This window comes from Eulemur rufifrons, chromosome 4 (genome assembly GCF_041146395.1).
Source record: "Eulemur rufifrons isolate Redbay chromosome 4, OSU_ERuf_1, whole genome shotgun sequence".
Taxonomy (NCBI): Eukaryota; Metazoa; Chordata; class Mammalia; order Primates; family Lemuridae; genus Eulemur; species Eulemur rufifrons.
The window spans coordinates 64,027,070-64,047,149 of record NC_090986.1 but is presented as its reverse complement, the minus strand read 5'-3'; positions in this window follow the sequence as shown (position 1 = coordinate 64,047,149).

Sequence of the window (20,080 nt, the reverse complement as noted above, 5' to 3'; positions counted from 1 at the left end):
AGGGAACTTGTAGCAGAGACTGTCAGGTTGCGAGTGGTGATAGTATTAGCATAAACAATAATAATAAAACCAATAATAATAATAGCTACTCCTATTGATTGAGAACTATATGTGCTTATGTCACCCTGAGTGTCCCAAGTTGTAGTCCTTAACACGTTGTTTGAGCCAGGGCCTAACAGAAACCTCTTTCAACAGAGGGGATTGAATGCAGGGATTGGTTTCCCAGGCAATGAAGGAAGATGAGAACTCAACAGGGATTGGTGAAGTAACCCAGAGATTAGTAACAACAGGAAGCTACTACCAGCTCTAGGATCAAGGAAAAAAGGGAGAACACAGAGTGACTTGAGCCCAGGAACCAGAAAGGAGAACCAGAGACAAGACTCAGCTACCACCAGGGAAGACAGCATCCTGGCTTCCCCCTTCTCCCACCTGGCATTCTCCCCTAATATCCACCACTGGCCAAACCCAGGCAGAAGCTGCCTCGTGTAGGAGCTGGAGGAACACATACCTCCATACCATCAGCTCCCCAGCCCACCCCTGCCATGCTGCAGAGCAGAGCAGGCAGGCCCAGGGCAGGCACACACGCTCCAGAGAAATCGCCTGTTAACCACCCGTATCCTGCGCCAGACTGGAGAGCGCTGCGTCCGCCTCGATCACCTCTGTGTCCCCAGCTCCCAGCACACTAACATACGGCTCACACTCAAACACATACTCAAAAAGTAATTTCGCCCTATTTTTCAATGAGGAAACAGAGGTTCAGGGCAGCTGAGAATGTTGCCCAAGCTCACAAGGCGAATGCAGAACCAGGACTCAAATCAGAACACTGCTCCCTCCTGGATGCCATGATGTTTGCCTGGGGGCTGCCTACCAGTGGGGGGCCAGGTGAAGCCTGGAGCAGGGCTGCTTCATAAACAGGGAGAGCAGCTGATCCCTGGCAGGGCCCGGAGGAGACACTGAGTCAGGGGAACCCCAGGCACCGGTATCAGCTGACAGGTCTCCTCAGCCCTGGATGCTCCAGCTGATGGGACTTACAAACACAGAGGAGGAGCAGACTTCCTGTGTGCGCTCAGACCCCTGTAACTCCCCCTGCGTGTGTGGAGTGAGGGGGCAGCAGGCCCACGCTCATGGTCTCCCCACCCCAGGGCACGCGCTTGCTCCCCGTTTTTGCTCTATCCCCCTCCTAAGGACGGTGAGACTGGATATCAGGATGGCTTGATATTACAGACAGAACCACATCATCACCTTTTTCCATGTAAATCCCCCTTTGAAACCGTGTGGCCCGCACCGCAGCAGGCTGGCATCCAGGCAACGCTCCTCCTGCCCGTGGCCTGAGATTAGTATTCTTGGTGCATCTTGTAGCGGCACAACTGCAAGTGATCAGCAGGCAGACAGCCAGCGTTCAATCTCGAGAGCTGCAGCCCACAGATCTCAGCAGCGCTCGCACACATTAGAGGAAGATTTAGAGACCCTCACACTCGCCTCACACTAAGCCTCCATAAGGCCGCTGATGGCGTGAGACGGGGATTTCTGTGAGAAGGGGAAAGGAACAGCCACTTGCTTTGAAAATGTTATTGCAAAGCCGATGCAAAATGTTTCATTCTAGATTGGGGCATTTTTCTCTTTGGCCACGATCCATGCCTAGGGGTGGGTGGCCCCTCCCCAGCCCCCCTCCCATCCCCCCCGCCCAGTTGCGGGGTCTCCTGGAGAAGGAGGCTCAGAGGAGAGAAGTCAGAATAGAAAGAGGACATTCTTTAGTGACAATGAGAGATAGCAGTCAGTAGTGACAGAGGGGCCTCCCCGAGGTCCTTCCTCTCCACTTGACAGCAGGGGTCAGGGTTTTCCACCAGGGCCAGCCTCACGGTTGCTGGTGGAATCACGGGAGAACAATCTGTACAGCAGCACAGCCCCACGTTCGGGAGTGGGGGGTTTGGGGGGCTCAGGGGGTTTACTGCTCGGCCTTTGCCACCTCGAAACTCTTAATAACTTTTACATGAGGGTCCTGCATTGTCATTTTGCACTGAGCCTGACAAATTATGTGGCTGATCCTGGTTCCAACTCTATCAGAAGAGGCAGGTCTGAAAGCCCTGTTAGAAAGTAGTTCTCTTGGCTGGGTGCAGTGGCTCATGCCTGTAATCCTAGCACTTTGGGAGGACAAGGCAGGAGGATCACTTGAGGCCAGGAGTTCGAGACCAGCCAGCTGAACAAGAAAAATTAGCCAGGCATGGTGGTAGGCACCTGTAGTCCCAGCTACTCTGGAGGCCCAGGCAGGAGCATTGCTTGAGCCCAGGAGTTCAAGGCTTCAGTGAGCTCTGATGGCACCACTGCACTCCAGCCTAGGTGACAGAGTAAGACCCTGTCTCAAAAAAAAAAAGTAGCTCTCATCAAGACCACCATCCTGGAAGACCACTGGGTCAACGCATGGTTCGGTGGCACCTGAGTGACCCTTGATGCATCTCACTGATGTGAGGTCCCTCTGGGGTGGAAAACCCGGCAGTGCCATTGTCCAGTGTAAAGTCCCTGCAGCACGGATGGGCCCCTGCCTGCTGGCCTCCGCTGGCTTTGTGGGCAGCCAGGGCCCCCACTTACCCCGGGTCAAACCTAGCCATTCAAAAGCAGGACTCCAGCTCTCCGTTGGCTGAGGCTGTTTCTGAAACAGAAGCACAACCACAGGCCACTGCCAATGCCAGGAAGGGACATGGGCAGGGGTCCAGCCTGCTCACAGTTGACCACGGAGGCAAGAAACCCCAGCAGGAGGGTGAAGAGCAGCTCACCTGGTTACTGCTCTCCTCACCCCCCCAATGGATGATATCACCTTTGGCACCTTCCTTTGGATCATGACAAACCAGGTGAACTGTGCCACCTGCTGGAATTCAACGAAACCATCGGTGAGTTACAGCTAGGGCTACAGAAACCAGCTTTTGCAAATGAAAAATTAAGGCATGTGGGCTCACAAAAAGAATACCTGAAATTGAAACTATTCTGTTAAATCCAGATGGTTGGTCCCCACTGTTAGACGAGAAAGGGCAATAGTGAGGGTGATACTAGAACCTTCTCTTGCCTATCTGGGCTGATTGACAGCACAGCTGGGATAATGTCCTGATTTTGTTAAGGATCTGAATACATCGAGAATAAGAGATGTCGATCCTGGTCACAGCTCCGTCCCTAGCACAGTACCTGACCCAGAGGTCTCAAGCCTGGCTGCACTTTGGACTTACCTGGGCAGCCTCTAACGCTCCAGATGACAGGCCCGGGCCTGGGTATGTTTTACAAGCTCCCCAGGAGATCTAACATTCAGCCAGAGTAGACAATCACTGGCCTAGCATGTAGTAGGGACTCCATAAATATTCCCTGAATGTTGAATCCATAAATGGCCCTCATATTATTCCAGCAAATGCCGTACCATCTTCAATCAAGGTCCATTTAAAGGAGAATGCATTGGCTGCGGCAGTTAAGAAGTAATCATTATGGAGCCTGCTTTCTTCACTAAAAATCACCCGCTTTATTGAAGGGGCTGTTTCACGGGAGGCTGCCGCGGACCTCAGGGCCGGCCCTCCCCCTCCTCCTCCCCACAGCACTTCTGAGTGCTCCCCGTTGCTAAGACGCAGCTAATCCTCTCTCTGACTTGGCAGATAATTAAATAAAGCTCCAAATGATATCATATTCCCCTGGAAAATGTCTAACTTGGTTTTAGAGGGGGGAAAAAAAAAGGAAACATCTTCAGCATCTTGAAAAGTGATAAATCCCCAACCTATTTCCCCAACTTGAGCTGGAACATCAATTTTTCCTGGAGAAGAGGCTCCAGAGAGACATGGCAAAGTGTTTCTGGCCATCACAGAGCCCTGTGGCGACCCAGGGCAGTCGAGGTCATGCAGGAGGCTCTGGCATTTACCCTGTGGAAGCCTTCAGCTGACTGAATAATCCACGGGGCACTCGGAAGGGCAGGGCAGCAGGAGGCTGCTCTAACCCTGCCGTCCGGGCCAACACCAGCAAGGAGGAAGCTAGTTCAATGCACTCCCCTCTCCAGTTATTTTGGGAGCATCGGGTCTTAACCACAGTCCACGTCCCAACTGCGGTGGACTCCAGGCTCTGCCCCAGCCCCCTCAAGAAATTCTCATTAGAAGACATGAGCCAGAAATCAGGTGTCCATAGGGTTTTTTTCTTTGTTGTCGTTAAATTCCCCTGAGGATTCTGATCACCAGAGTTCACTTGAGCCCCTCCCTGCTCTTAATCAGAAAACCCTGTGACATGTGGGTGGGATCCACGCACTCCTGTGAATTAATTAAGTGCTGACGGAAGGGCTCCAGTCCAGTCGCTTGCTCTATCCACACCTAGCTCGAAGCTCAATGCACAGCTCAGAAAGCTGGCAGCTGTGCCCATGACCACAGGATCGCTGGCCAGGACTTCCTGACCTGCCTGTGAAGCAGGGCACCCTCCTCAGTGTGGACCAGCCGCAGCCTGGCCATAGGGCTCTGTGGACATATGGGTTAGCAGGCTGCTCACCTCACTTGGCTATTCCAAGGGCAGCTGCTTTTCCAATGCCACTGTTCCCTCCAGTGACCAAGAAGACTATTCTAGGAACTTGGACTTTCAGTTATCAGGGACAAAGTCCTTAGATGCAGATTCATAGCCACTCCTAGAAACAGGAGACCCATAGAAAGGACAGCCGTAAGGAGCTGGGAACACAAGCCCCCTGCAGGGAGAAAGCCTAATTCCAGGGTTGCCCTCTGCCTCTTCCAATGCATCACATAGCTCCTTCCTCCCTCGCCCCCCTCCCTTCCCTCCCTGGTCTCAAGAACAACATCAGCTCAAGGCCTACACTTCCTGGACCATTGTCTTCTGAACTTTTAAAAATATTTGGAGATTCCAACATTTTGGCATCCAAACTCTCTCTGACTGCCCCTGATACTGGGAAGTGGCGCACACACACAAATCCCTTGACAGATGGATTGTTTTCTCCCATTTTGGGTCAAGGGAGAAGCTTAAGAGACCATTAGCATCATGCTTACTGCATGGCAGGACAGGTATCACTACCTAATTGGAGAAGTGGGGGAGATTTGCAAGTAGGGAATGAAGGAAAAAAAAGGTAGAGTTATTTGGGCTTTGCACCCCATCAGAGGAAGCCGGGGCTCCTTCAGGGCTACACGGTATGTGCTGCACAACTCTAGGGGGTGCCACTCAGATCATAGTGATGAGAGATTTGTATCTGCATTGCGACAATTTTCTGGCAGATGACAGCAAAGCATACTGCAGAAGAGGTGCTTTTGCTAATTTCCACAAAGGCATCACACCAGACAGATGCAATCCTGAGTTCTTTAACTGTTTCTCTCTCCCCTTCCTTTTGAGATACCTCTTCTATCTTTACTTTCCTAGTATTTCCTGGTTATGAATTGGCTGAGGGCAGTGGTGGCCGAATGGTGAGGTTGGCAAGAGGTGGCCCTGAGAGCAGACTGTCCCCACACTCAGGCAGGCTGGGTCCTCTGAGCTTTTACCTCTCACTCACAGAGCCAAGAGTTTTCTCCCCTGCCACGCAGACACCCTGTTCACACACAGACTGCTCTCCCGTCCCACATCCTGGTATGACGCATCTGCCAGTGACACGCCCTGGACACTCGGGGAAGAGGCCAAAGGATGTTTATGGGCTTGGGTTTGGTTTGGAAGTCACTGCCACATGGCAGGCATCCCCTCTTGTCACAGTCAAGTCAGGTGTTCTTAAGAGAATAAGAATGTTCCTGTTCCCACTGTCTGTAACATCCAGGGCAGCTCAGAGAACACCCTACCCATGGCTTCCACTGTGAGTGGCCCAAGTTAGTGCGACAAGCAAGACCTCTTATTCCAAAGCCTTCCTGAAAGGTTGACTTAAAACTAAAAATAATATCAGTTAACAAGGGTTTGAACAACCTGGGGTAAGTCAGCTCAGCCTCCTAATAGCTGTGTGTTCTTGTGTGTTGACTTAACCTTTCTGAGCTCTTATCTCCTTGTCTGCACAAAGGGGTAAGAAGAGCTGCCTCTCAGGCAGCCTGAATGAGCTGGTGTGCATAAGGCATTTATCTCAGCACCTGGAACATATTAGGAGCTCAAAAAATTGTAGTTGCCACCATTGTTATCATTAATAAAAACAATACCTTCCATGTTCAAAATTGGGCTCACTTGGCCCCCAACCCTTCAAATCAGTAGTCACTTTGAGAGCATTTTAAACTACAGAGAGGAAGCTAGAAGATTTTTCCCCCGTGAGTGCAGGTGAGTCCTGGAATCACGGTGATAGGCTTTTCTGGTAGAGAAAGAGGTTCCCCAGAAAGAGCCACGACTAGGAGCCTCGCCAGGAGAAGGACCATGGGGAACGAGCGAGAGCTTCCCAAACCACAGCAGAGCCAGGAGAAGAGCAGGCCACCAGAACACATGTCTGAAGATCCCCTCTTTAGTGGCAGGAAGCTGAGAGGCTTTTCTCCGTGACATCCAGCTAGAGGAGACATTAGCCGCTGGGCTACCACGTTTATCCGTATTAGAGGCGAATGTTTGCTGAGGGCGGCTCCTGTGGATTAAACCTCTTCCTCAGACTCCGTGCTGGGAGCGCTGCCAAGCGGGCAGTGCCAGCCTGGCCTGCAGGACTCGCCCTGCCCTCCTGCTGTCCTCTGCCTTGGCTCTGTGCCTTCTACGCAAGCGTTCCATCCTGGTCCGATCTGTTGTTAATAATGAGACTTGGCTTTTTTGTATTTCCCTGCCCCTTCTGGGAGAAGCATTTTACCTTCCCAAACTCTTGACATCAGTCTATTTTTCAAATGCAGAGACATAAATGACTTGCCTAAGGTCACCAGACGGGAGGTGATAAAGCCAAAGGGGCTTTCCATTCTTCAACACACAGGCTGACTGACGGGCAGTCCCCAGCCAGGCAGCATCAGCGTCACCTGGAAACCTGTTAGAAACGCCTTTTCTGCCCCTGAGTCAGACACGTGGGAGCATGGCCTGGCGATGTGCAGTTTCACAGGCCTTCCACGGGGTTTGGATTGAAGCTGAGAGGACCTTGGTGCTTAGCAGTTTCCTAAACCCCAGATGCTAGGAATTGCCAGGGAGCAAGCTCACAGGCCTAGTGTCCCCCCTCCCCATCTTACCCAAATATGGAATTTGCTTAGGTCCCATCCATTCCTGCCAGGGGCTTAAGAGTCTGTTTAAAACTGCCCCAGGGAATTATTAGGTTAGGGGCAAGTTTAGGAAACAGACTGGATCTTGCTGCCTAGGGGCCCAATATAGGGAGGCTTTATAAAAACCCTGCTGTGCCAAGGGAAACACTGTAAACCGTAACTACGGGCTCTCACCCTGAAATCAAAATGGGGTTGTTGTCTTTCTCTCCCATTCACTAACTCTGCAACAGCAGGGAAACCAGCCTAAGTTTGCCAATTCCCTTCTCCTACCCTCCCCCACACAATTTGCTGTGGCCTGAGCCCCTTGGCCTGACTTCTACCTTCCCTCAAGGTGGGGAAATCAGGATGAAAAGAGTCCCAGGAGAGATTTTTATAAGCCTGCTTTCCCTGGGGCCGGCCCCTGGGTTGGAAGCTGACTCAAGCTTCATGCTGCTTTCTGTGTAACGTGGAAAGATCCAGCAATTAGTGGCCACTGCCAGAGGATACCCCTTTCAAAGAAAGAGGCTGCCACTGTATTGGCCCGCATCCAGTCCACCGTTCTCTGCAGCAGGCAGCCTTAAGGCGGGTCTGAACTTTTTCCAGGAAAGATGTGGGGTGAAGAGAAGGGAGCAGCAACTCCTGCCTCTCCTAGGAGTTCTGCCTTGTGCCCTGGGATGATGGAAATCTGCCCAGGCTGCCTTAGGAGCTGATAAAACTCTAGTGCAGGGAGGAGAGGAAGTCTCAGATGAGAATGACCAGGGGTATTTTTACAAATGCCGGTCCACGCCCCAAGACAGCCCCACTGACTCAAATTCTCCATGGGTGGGGCCCGAAAACTGGTACTTAAGTTCTCTCCTTCATGATTCTAATGTGCAGACACAGTTGAGACCCACTGGTTAGCCTAATTCATTTTAAGATTAAAAATCTCAATCTCTCTTCCGCCGGAATGTGTCGCCCCTTAAGCCCACAATGAGGTGGAGACCCGGCACGTTGGACGGCCCGCGGCCGGAGCCAGCGTCACGCACCCTTCCCCAAGCGCACACGCCGGGTGCACAGCCCACCCTCGCCCTGCAACCCGGGCTCGGAAAGTTTCCGCCGGAGAAGGAAGTCGCAGTCCACGTGCTGCATCTCCTAGGCATGAGAAAACACACCTAGGGAAGTACTAACACAGTCTCTTGGCTAGCGATTTAGCGCTTGCCCTGCCGACCGCGCAGGCAGCCCGAAAACAGCTCCCGGAGCTGACGCCCAGGGGCGCCCCCTGACGGCAGCGGGGCGGGCTCGGCCAAGCCCCGCCCCTCGGCCCCGGCCCCGCCCCCGGTCTCGGGCCCCGCCCCACGCCCACCCAAGGGCTGCCAGACCGCGGGCGCCGCTGTCGCTCAAGGCTCGTTTAGTCCGCGCAGCGAGATGGCGAAGGAGCCGCGGGCGCGTCCCCGCCGGCCCTGCGCGCCCGCGCCTTGGCTTGCCACGTGACGGCCCGCCCCGCTCCGCCTCTCCCGCGGCCCCGGCGCCGCCCGCCTCCCTCGGCGGGTTCGCGTAGCCCCTCGGCGGGCCGCGCGGCGCTGCGGTGCTGGCACGCTGACCCCCTCCCCGGCGCGGCCTTCGCCCCCGTTCCGCCCCCGGCGCCGCCCGCCGTTACATCATCCCGGTTATGTAAGAGCCGCGGCTTCCGGGGCTTTGCTTCCCCGGGAAGGCGGGGGGTCTCGGAGCCGGCCCATCCGCGCCGTCCCAGCCTCAGAGGCGCGGGGGAAGGAGGGGTCCAGCCGTGGCCGCGCTCGAGGGTGCGGAGTCACCGCGGGTTGGAAGCCGGGTGTCCGCGCGCGTGTGGGAATGCCCGCGTGCTGGCCCGTGCAGCGTATGGCCACGATGCGAAGATGGCCCGTAGCGCACCTCGCAGGATTTGGTTACCTAGAAAAGAATGCGGAATAAAAAGATGAACCTTATGATGTTAAAAAGATTTCTCCATCTAATGGGTTTCATCATAAGGGTCATGGTAATAACCAGCATCTTCAAGTTCCTACATATATTAGTTCACACAGTGTCCTAGGACATCTCCCCTCGCCAGCAGGTGCGGTCAGGTTGAAGTGCAGGCAGTGACACAGGTGGCACGTGTCAGGGCTGAGGCTCCCACCCGAGAGCTAATTCTGCCTCCAAAGTCTATAGACTTTTGCCACTAGTTCTGCGACTTCAGGCAGTGCCAAGGAGGGTCCCCTGATCTCTCCTAAATCTTCATCAGCCTCCCTCCACCCAAGCCCAAATAAACAAGCAGTGTAAGCAAAAAAGAGAATGGTTGCTGCGTGAACCCAGATCTCAAGACTAGTCATCTGGCCCCATACCAAGTCCTGTTATGTAGGACTCACACCCCTGGCCACATCTGACCTCCATCCCTAAAGCCACATTTGAGATGGGTCTTACTGCTGTCCTCAATCCCAGGCACTTGGTTAAATTCTGTGCTGGCTTACCCAAGTCACCCAGAGACTGAGCCACTCTTACATAAGATGTGCGGAGGCCAGCTGCTTTAATGGCCTCATTACTTAGGACATAGGATCACTGCCCACCCCCATCCCCCAGTGGTCCTGTTTCTACTTCAGAATAACTTTTGAAATAAATCTCCCCAGAACAGCTTGCTCCTCGGAACAGGACTCTGAAGTTCCACTGCATTGCTCTTATTCCTGGCAGAGTGATGAAAGGAAGTTTTAACAAGTGGCATTTTGCAAAACCACCCAGCCTGGTGTGACTTTCAATGCCTGTCCGGTTAGGCTGGGAGAATATTTTAGATCCCTAGGGTTACACACTGTGCTTTGTACACTCTGCTTTGTGTCAGCGATGGAAAAGGTGCCAGTCTGCTCTGAATCTCTCTGACCACCTCAGGAAACATGCTTTTGGTTCACACAGAGGGGGTGAGGATTGTTTTGAACCACAAAGTCTATTGAGGGTGTCAGCAGCTCTTGAAGTAAAAGGTTGGATGGAAACCCAGCTCTCTCAGTTAGCCATTGAGCCTGAGCATGCAGCATAAGCACTAAGTCTTAGTTTTTTTATTTGTAAAATGAGTATGAATACGCTTACCTCATGAGGTGGTTGTGACGATTAGAAACATTCATTACAAAGAGCTTAGTATCATATGAAGTGATCAGAAGTGTTCATTTCCCTCCTTACACTTTCTTCTCATTCCTTTCTCCCCCTACACTTACAGCCATACAGTGTACATTCAATAAATGTTCCATGAATGCATGAAGTGTCTAATGTTTAGCCTCAAACAAACAAATATCCACGAAGTAGTTAATGTCTGTGCTATACACACTTCCATAGGAGGTTTTAAGAAAAGCCATCGCCCGTCTCAAAATGAGCTTCCATTCTTGCTTGGATGACAAGTAACACATATGCAAAAACAAAGGGCAGCATAGAGTTAATATGGGGAGGGGTGAAGGGTCAAGGAGCAGCTGAGCTGGATTCTACTCCAATTTCTGCCATTGATTCCCCGTGACCTGGGGTAACAGTGTATTGAAGGCTTAATATGTGCCAAGTATTGTGGATTATAGCACTTAATCCTCACGGTGACCTGTGAGGTTACTCTTGCTATTATCCCCATTTTACAGATGAGCAAACTGAGACTTAGAGGGGTTAAGTAACTTGACTGAGGTCACAGTAAATACATGGCACAGCCAGGATTTGAGGCCAGGTAGTAAGAGTCCAGAGCCCCTACCTTCCCCACTGTATCACACTAGTTGGGGGCAAGTCACTTAGCCTCTTAAGGCCTCTGTTTTCTCATCTGAAAAAAAAAGGAGGTCAGACTAGATGATATTTGGGGCCCCTTCCAGCTCCAACTTTCTGTAAGTCTAATAAGAAAAGTACATAAAGATGTTTATTAGGCCCAAGGCGCTTTTAAGAGCAACATCAAAGGGGGTATGGTTGCTTCCTTCATTTCCCAGGGGTGGAAAGCCTCTAACATATTTTTTATGTGTCCCTGGTTCTAATTTGCCACTCAAAAAGCCAAACAAAGAAATCATCCTTCAAAGCTTCCTTCCCATTGATTTAGATCCCTGAGGCTAATTTTGACCAAAGTAGAAGGAGAAGCAGAAGGTGTAGACTAAGAAATCTATGGCTTCCTGCACAACAGATATACATCATGGGAAGTCTGCATCCTCTAACACACACACACACACACACACACACACACACACACCAGTGTTCATATCGCCTTCCACTGACGCTCAGTACCAGTTTCTCTAGCCAAGTTGTCATGGCAACACCAGCTGCCAATGAGATCATGGAAGACAAGGTCATAATGGCAATGATGCCTTAATATTTTACCTGGCAAAGCCACTTAGTTAATAAGATGAATAACCGTAAATCATAAATCCATAGGAAGCTAGGCACCATTCACCGTCCATGTTTAGTGTGCAACTGGGGGTGGGGAATAGAGATGAAAGCAGAGGGAAAGGAACAAAAAGGAAGAGAGCATGAGGCAGGGGGTGGGGAAGGTCTCTGCTGCCGATCCGTGTTATTTCTCAGTGTAGATCATGCACAGGTGCTGACCCTGCCTGTGCATGGATTAAGGAACTGGGCTCTTCCTAATGACAAGGAGGGAGGGGTGTCACAGTCTCCCAGCCTCAATCACACAGGCTTATAAGAAACCCAAGGCGACAGCTTCCTGGTGTTCACACTCACAGGGGAAAGAAGCAGCCCAGGGAAGACGGTAGAGGACAACCCGCTCAGTGGCTGATAAAGTCACCATGGGGTGACGCCTTTCTGGTGGCCTCCCTGCCTCTCTTGATGACATCACCTTGTACAGACTCACTTGCCCCAGGGTTGTCTGTTGCCCATCTGAGCCAACTTCCTGAAGAAGAAAGCAAGTTGAGTTAAGGGCTTCCTTCCTTCCACAAGGAGCTAATCATAGTGCGGAGTTGAGGTGGGACAGTCGTGTACACTGCACGCCCCGCGTGCCCTTTGATGTTGTACCGTGTGCGAGACTCACTTCTTCAGACTACAAACATGCGAGGATCGCCCTTCCTTCCCCAGCCTTGTCTACCCTCCAAGGACTGGACGCATTGGCTGTGAGAGGGGCCAAAAGTGGGGCCAGTGTGACCCGGGTAGATCAGTCCCCAACTGCATTGATGAAGAAAATGATTTCCCATAAACGTGGCCCGTGTTGGTCTTAAACTCTCATGAAGCCTGTTTCTCGGGCTCTCGTATAGCAAGCCGGTCCTGTTCTGAAGGCAAAGGCAACAGGTTTTCCCTGGTGGCTCTCGGCAGGAGGCGCTGGGGGCGTGGTGCTGCCCGGGATGTTGCCGCAACTTCCTGCACCGCCTGGTGCCACCACTGACCCCGGGTCGAGGGCACCATCGCGGGCAGGAGGGGGGTGCCCACACCAGGTGGCGCCCTGCCGAGAATGGGATCCAGTCGGAAGACCCACATCAGTGCTGTCACCTCTTTGGAAAAGACACTTCACCTCTCTGAGCCTCAGTTTCCCCTCCACTGGGAGTGTAACTGTACAGGCCTCACAGCACAGTGGTGAGGATGAAGTAAAGGAAAGTTTCTCTTATTTAACAAACACTCACACTCCACACACTATGGGCCAAGCCCTGTCCTAACCTCTTTACAAATGAGGAAAACCAGGCACAGAGAATTTAAGCGGCGTGTCACAGTCACAGTCACACATCTGGAAAGGAGCAGAGCCACGCGCTGAAGTCCCTTTCTGTAAGGATGGGGGATGTCTCTTGGCAGCTGCTTCTCAGTTTCTTCTTTTAGTAACTTCTGTGGGGCCAGGAACTTCCACCACAATCTCCTCCCCTTTTGTGGTGGGCTGATTTGTTCCTGGGTGTGACTGGGTAGCTCTTAGTCCCACAGCCCCCTCTGCCAGCAGTCCTCCCGCCCCCGAGCCCAAGCCAGAGGCACTCAGAGACAGAGGGTGGGCATTGGGACCTGCGTCGCAGCCTGGGAGTGTGTGTCCCTGCATATCCACCGGTGACCAACGACCCAGTGCTTCAGCTATTTAATATTGGTCAATGCTGTCATGCTTCAGAGGCTTGGGAGGATAAGGAATACATATATATATATATATTTAAATTGTAGTAAAATACACATAACACGAAATTTATCATTTTTAACTGTACAGTTCAGTATTAAGCACAAGGTGATGGTGCAACTATCACCACCATCCGTCTCCAGAACTTCTCATCTTACCAAACTGAAACTGTGTCCCCATGAAACACTAACTCCCCATTCCTCTCCCCCAGTCCCTGGTAACCACCATTCTCCTGTCTCTATCAGTCTGATTACTCTAAGTATTCATACCTCATTTAAGTGGAATCATAGTATTTGTCCTTTTGTGACTAGCTTATTTCCGTTAGCATAATGTGCTCCAGGTTCACCCATGTTGTAGCACATTGCAGCATTTCTTTCCTTTTTAGGGCTACATAGTGTTTCATTGCTTGAATATACAACATTTTGTTCATCCGTCCATCTGTTGATAGACATGTAGATTGCTTCCCCCTCTTGGCCATTGTGAATAATGCTGCTGTAAACATGGGTGCGCAAATATCTCGAGACCCTGCTTTCAATTCTTTTGTGTACATACCCAGAAGTGGAATTGCTAGATTATATGGCAATTCTATTTTTAATTTTTTGAGGAACCTCGATACTGTTTTCCATAGCGGCTGTATCATTTTACATTCCCACCCACATTGCACAAGGGTTGCAGTTCTCCATAGCCTCACCAACACTTGTTATTTTCCATATTTTCACCTGGAAAATATGGCTACTATTTTAGTAGCCATTTTAATGGGTGTGAGATGGCATCTTGTGGTGGTACGTTATTTTTTATGTGTCTTAAAATAATGTAATAATTTCTGCGCTATCCGAGTGCCACCTCCATCTTGTGTTCATTGACTAACATATATAGTTACACGTACACACTCACACACCCACATCATATTGAAAGGACAGTTTGATCCTTAGGTATGTGGTTTTGTTATTGATACTCACATTCCTGGGACTATAAGAAGAACATATAACCTAATCCACCTCTCTCCTCTCAGGAGCTTAATCCATTGTTGGTGACAGGTGTGTCCTCAGATGAGTCACATGCCTTAATCTAAAAGGTCCTGCACCCGGCTTCCTCAGGACTTCTGGCTCAGTCAGAGGTTTACTTACGTACACAACAGGAGGACGGCAAATATTTTCTCAAACTGAGCTCTCAGTTGTTCCTGTGGCAAAATGAAATTTCACATTACTGGTTTTCCCACTTGGATTCCAGGAAATGACGGACCATGCCAGCTACAGGGAATGTGCCTCTTCAAACGAGTCTTTGAATACTGGTCATGCTCGAGGCAGATTTCTGCGTTGATAATGAAAAGACATCCATGATACAGGAGTGGGAAAAAGCAGGTTGTAGAAGAATATGAATATTGTTCTACAGTCTGACATAATTTATGTAAAATGCATATATTTATGCTTAAATGTGCATGGCGTATTCTGGAAGCATAGTAAAAACAAACACTGGGAACCTTTTTGGAGACTGGGACTGGGGGTTGAGGTGGGTCTCGAAATCTTTTACGTTTTACTTCGTACCCTTTGATACCGTGTGAATTTCTAGCCATGGCAGGGATCACTTTTACCATAAAAATAAATCTTTAAAATAGTCATTTTGGGGAAATGAAAAGCATTATAAAAGGTGATATATGAGGGATTTCTCTCATGCCTCTAGCTGTGGAGAAATAACTGGGTCTTAGGCTGGGTTCCCCGGAAGCAGAGTCTGAGATGGGGCTCCATGGAAAGCGATGTGTGGAGGGCGTGGTCTCAGGAAAACAAAAACGAATGGAAAGAGGACAGGAGAAGGGAAGACGGTAGCTTCCACCTGATGCCTGTGGTGAGCGCTGGAGCACAGATAACACCACAGGTTTGATCCCCTGCAACAAGGGGGTTGGGCCTTCCCTCCCTCTGGCCCACCAGTCCTTAGCTGTGGGGACCCGGCTGGGGCGAGGCGAGTGGTGACTCCCAGGCACCCCTCGGCAGCTGGCTCCAGTCAAGCAAGGACAGGCCCCAAGATGGGGTGCAGGTGTGAGCCATCAGCGGCCACACCTGCTGCTGGGGGCACTGAGCTGACAAAGAGGGATCCCAGGGGAATCTGGGCCACAGTCCCTTTGCCCGGTGGCTTGGGAATTGAACTCAAACTGGCTTCCTTGTAAACAAATTTATAAACTGTAAATTGATTTATGCAATGTTTTTCTTTTCTTTTTTCTTTCTTTCATTTCTTTTTCTTTTGGCCATGGAAAAGTACAGACTATACCGGGACATTTTAGAAGCTGGAATACTCAAAAGGGAAATAAAGAGTAAAAAAAAGTCTGTTTGGAAGAATCCAATCAGACGGCAAGAGTTTGGCAGCTGTGGGGAAATCACTGGAAGGCTGGAGCTCAGAGCTGGGGCCAGGGAGGGGCAGCTCCGGAAGGAGGCGGTGTGTTCCCATCGGGCTACTGATGGTTGCAGAGAAGGCTTTTTTTTTTCTTTTAATTTCATGGACAGTGTATATCTTATCATTGATTATATCTCCCTTTCTGCTTTGCATTTGAGAAAATTCAAAGTCAGATTTGAATTCAGGGAATAAGGCCAAAGGGCAGGGGTTGCTCGGGGATGGTGTATTGTAAGGCCTAACATTTCACAGGCTGCCTTGACATCTCTGAGCTTCACAGGGGCCCAGAAGCCTAACTGTGACTTCTCCTGCCCTCACCAGAGATGCCCCTGACCCAGGGGGCAAGGCTCCCTCCTAGCTAGTCCCCTATCAGTCACACTGGCTGCGTCTCACCCAGTCACCAACCTAACGGGTTCCACTCCCTGCCAGCCTGTGAGATTACTGAAGCCTATCACATCCTCCCATGGGATCCCCGGGTTACCGCACCCTCTTGCTACACACAGCGTGGCCCCCACAGCTCCTACTGGTTCTCGCTGCTCCTGAGTGCAGCCCCACGTGGCCCTGCTGGTACTGTGTCCCCCTCCCCTGGGCTGTGAGTCCATGTGATTAATAAGCTGCTGCCAATCTCATGTGTCCAGTGTGAGGGGCATGTGTTCAGCCATCTTATACTATTTAGGGCAGGGACCCCTCTCTCAACAATGGGGTGATAGGACGTGATCAGAACACAGACACGTTTTGAGTCACGAGGGTCTTTAGGAGCCTAATTAGAACATGCTGTATGTGCAAACCCTTAACACCTTTCCTTTGCCTATGAAGCAGAGCTTTACTTCCGTACGCTGCAGTAAGTTTTAAACTTTAAAAGTGATGTCACAAAGGAAATGTTCTAGAGAAAACAACATATGCATTTGAAAACACCCCCCTCTTATTTCACTTCTGCTTGCAATGGCAAAATGCTGTCTCCCAAGATATCCAGGATAACTTGGCTGCTATGATACTAGGCTAAGAAAGGCAATCTATTGAAATTCTATCTCTATAAAAGAGAGATTTGTTTTCTTGTTAGTTCTATACTTATAAAAAGAAAAATTATCACTAGAATCACTCAGAAGGATTCCCTGTTAATTCATTTTTCTAGAATCTCCACTACAGACTCATCCGCGCACCTGAGGATTTGGAGTTTTATGGGGTAAAATTTGCCCAGAGCAGGCTGGTGGTTGTCAGCTTCTGTGTACAGAGTCTGTGCCCTCAGGAACCCACTGGAAGAAAGAAAAACAAAGCATCCCAAGGACTGGAGGCTTCTCTTCCCCCGGGGTATTCAAGGAAGACACTGGGGAACAAATTGTATGAAGTTTATTCCATCAACAATGAAGCACAAGATCCAGTCATACAAAAATGAAAGCTTTTGACCACTGTGCCTCTTCTCGTACTAAAATAAATGGAAATAACATGAAGTACTGAAATGACATCACATTGTCCTCATGGCGACAACCACGATAGGCCTCACGTGGGTCAGTCCACGCTTTATTCGTGGCCTGAGTGCTCGCGTGTGGTTCTCTGGCCCACCGAATCAGAACCAGTGAGGCCCCACGAATCAGGATTCCTGGGGGCCATGATTCTGCATTTGAAACAAACCCCTGGGTAGTTCTAATTCCTCACCGAGGTTTGAAACCCCTGGTATGGCTGACGCCAGTGAAATGGTCCCACTTTTACCACTTTCAACTGTCATTTCTATAGATTCAGGGAAAGAATGATTTTTAGAATTATGCCCAATGTAACAAATATAGTCGAAGGACTTCAACATATAGCTTATCTTTGCTGCAGCCTTTTTTCAGGTGGGAACGATTGATTATCTCTGGATTTGTTCCCTTGAGCTTTCGTAGCATCCAGAAAGTTGAGATGTTTCCATGTCCATTTCCCCTGGAATGCCACTGCCTCGCCACGTTCCCACCGAGGACGGATGGCCGTCTCCTGCGTCAGTCTTGGGTGGGCGCTTCCAGTCTGCAGCTACGCACAGCCCGTTTCACCATGGCCCTCTTCAGGCCACGCCAGCGATCACAGCCAGGAGCTGCTTACACGCACCTACCCAACTTTTCCCCCAGCTGAGAGAAATCATGCTAACAGGGCATCACCTAAAGCTTTGGTCCCCAACCCCCGGGGCCTCGGGCCAGTACCAGTCCGTGGCCTGTTAGGAAATGAGCTGTGCATCACTGCCTGAGCTCTGCACCCCCAACCCTCCAACCCCCCAACCACAGTCCGTGGAAAAATTGTCTTCCATGAAACTGGTCCCTGGTGCCAAAAAAGTTGGGGACCACTGACTTAAAGGTCATGCAGCCCCAGCCCTTCCTAGACAGTCCGATGTCATCTCTGGATTAAGCAGACCTTTGTAGGCCATTGCCCTGGCCCCAGAACTTCTTTCTTGAAACATGACTCCTAATAGCCATCTCACCATCCATTGAGGGAGGCCCCAATAAATGATCATTCAAAGGCTGCTATGCTAAAGATGGCACCCACTGAATCACTCCATGTCCCCTCTGTGAATCAATGCCCATGAACACTATCTTTCAGACTTAACCTGTGCTTTTCCAGAGGGGGAGAATTTTTCACTCCAGGGAAAATGTGCAGCCTACAACCGATCATCATCTCTTCCTTACTGCTTGGGTGGCAAGGAAACGCAAAGCCAAAAATGTGGTCCTGGGTTAGCAATCATTCAGGACCGACATTCTCCATTGCAGCAGGGGGTGTGGAGGGGGGTACCCATGAGAATGAGCACACTTCGTCCACCACTCCCTCTGGTAAAGATACAGATTTCTGCCACACTCCAGGGATATCCACGCCTACCAGAAACTGGGACTCTCCAACATTTGAGACATAGCACTCACCGATATCTGCCATCTGCTAACAGACATTTTTACACTCGTGGTTTTTCACTGGCTCTTTCCACCTTTGCCGAGGACCCAGCAACGGGAGCCTGAGATGACTCCACGTGAGAGATGTGCAGGGGTCCCTGGGCTCAGGTCGTTGCTGCTCACAGATGTCCAAACGTTGGCTACATGACTGGGAGTGGCTGACAAGTCATCATCTGGGGAAAGGAGGCTGGGAGGGGAGCCCATGGCACACCCCCAGCCCGCAGCCTCTCCCTGGCCCCAGCACAGAGAGGGCAACATGGGGCACGATGAGGGAATTGGGCATCAAAGGTGAGGCAGGATCCACCAACCACACACTAGGGGTTTTCTTCCATGGCTTCAGTGAAAATGAAGACAGAAACTGCCCAGAGAGACCGGGGCAGAAAAAGGACCGTTCCTCTTTTGCCCAGCAGAGGGCGCACCAAACACCTTCTTCTCACCTGGGAGGAAAACTGGACAAACCTGACTCCAGGTGACAGACCCTGGGGAGCGCTTCCAAACTCAAGTGGCACGTCTCCACGGGGCTTAGGGGGCCTCGTCTCTGAAAGCCACAGAGAGGTGTGAGACTCTCAGTTTGAGCTGATCCTTCTGATAAAGGGGGGTGCCTCACATTGATGGCCACTCAGGGGTTGGTTTGATTATAAAGCAAAAAAAATAAAAAGCAGCTCAGCCCGTGTAGATACACAGACAGGCTGTGCCTGTGGCTGAGAAAGAAGCACAATTAAGCAGGCGTCGTGCCCCCCCTGGACACTGCTCCTAGAGAGACACACGACAGTGTCTTTATCTAAAATTCTAAAGCCTGAGGACGTCCCTTGGCAAGAGGCTCCCCCGCTTGTCGGTACCGACCCAGCACCAGAGCTGCCACGAACGTCATCTCTCAACTGCGGCAGCAAGAGAGCAGGTTAGCGGTCGCTCTTTGGTGTCATCCTAGACTTCCAGACATCTGGATTTACAAAAGGCTCCCAAGCCTAACCTGACATTAAGTAGAGGAGCTACTGTAGGATCTTTAAGCTCAGAAACCAAGAAACACCTACACTGATGGCACCTCAACTCCTGCAACACGGCCGGAAACATACAAAACTGGCTCATGCCACATAGCCAGCCACAAATCACAAAGAGGTACCCAGCTAACCAGGGAAAGAAACAGAGTCAAGGCCAAGCAAAGAGTTGGCAGTCACAGCACACGGAGCACACCAGGAAATGCCGGGCTAGCGGGCCGGCCCAGACCCCCAGGTGGAAGCTGCTTCCTTGACCTCGGCAGATTTGACAGCTGTCCCTGTGACATCCCCACCCATCAGATCAAACCCGTGTGATTCGGGGTTGGGAGAGACTACTTCTTCACTTTCCCAAAAGGCAGCTGGAGTCATTAAAACGGCACCTCTCTCCTTTTAATAACAAAAGCCATCATTGCGAGTGAAGCTAGGGTATGTCTTGTTTGAAAGTCTGTGTTTTTTCTATGACGTCACGGTGCTCATGGTTGAAGGACAACAGCAGTAGCAGCAGGAACTACCACCAACCTTGCTCCTGTACCACTCAGGGGACCTGCACCATGAAAGGGTCTCCTACTCTTTGCCTCCTTCACTTCATCCCTCCTCCAAAAAGCAAACCCTTTGAAAACTCCTATGAGTACAAAGTTCCCATTCTGGACCAGCAAAAGCTCT